Genomic DNA, 336 nt, shown 5'->3' on the forward strand with positions numbered 1-336 from the left:
TGTGTGGATCACAATAAACTGTGGAAAATTCTTCAAGAGATGGGAGTACCAGACCACCTGATCTGCCTCTTGAGAAATCTGTATGCAGGTCAGGAAGCAACAGTTAGAACTGAACATGGAACAACAGACTGATTCCAAATAGGAAAAGGAGTATGTCAAGGTTGTATATTGTCACCCTGCTTATTTAACTTATTGCAGAGTACATCATAAGAAATGCTGGACTGGAAGAAACATAAGTTGGAATCAAGATTGCCGGGAGAAATATCAATAACCTCAGATATGCAGATGACACCACCCTTATGGCAGGAAGTGAAGAGGAACTCAAAAGCCTCTTGA

This window comes from Bison bison, unplaced genomic scaffold (genome assembly GCF_000754665.1).
Source record: "Bison bison bison isolate TAMUID 2011002044 unplaced genomic scaffold, Bison_UMD1.0 scf7180017864180, whole genome shotgun sequence".
Classification (NCBI taxonomy): Eukaryota; Metazoa; Chordata; class Mammalia; order Artiodactyla; family Bovidae; genus Bison; species Bison bison.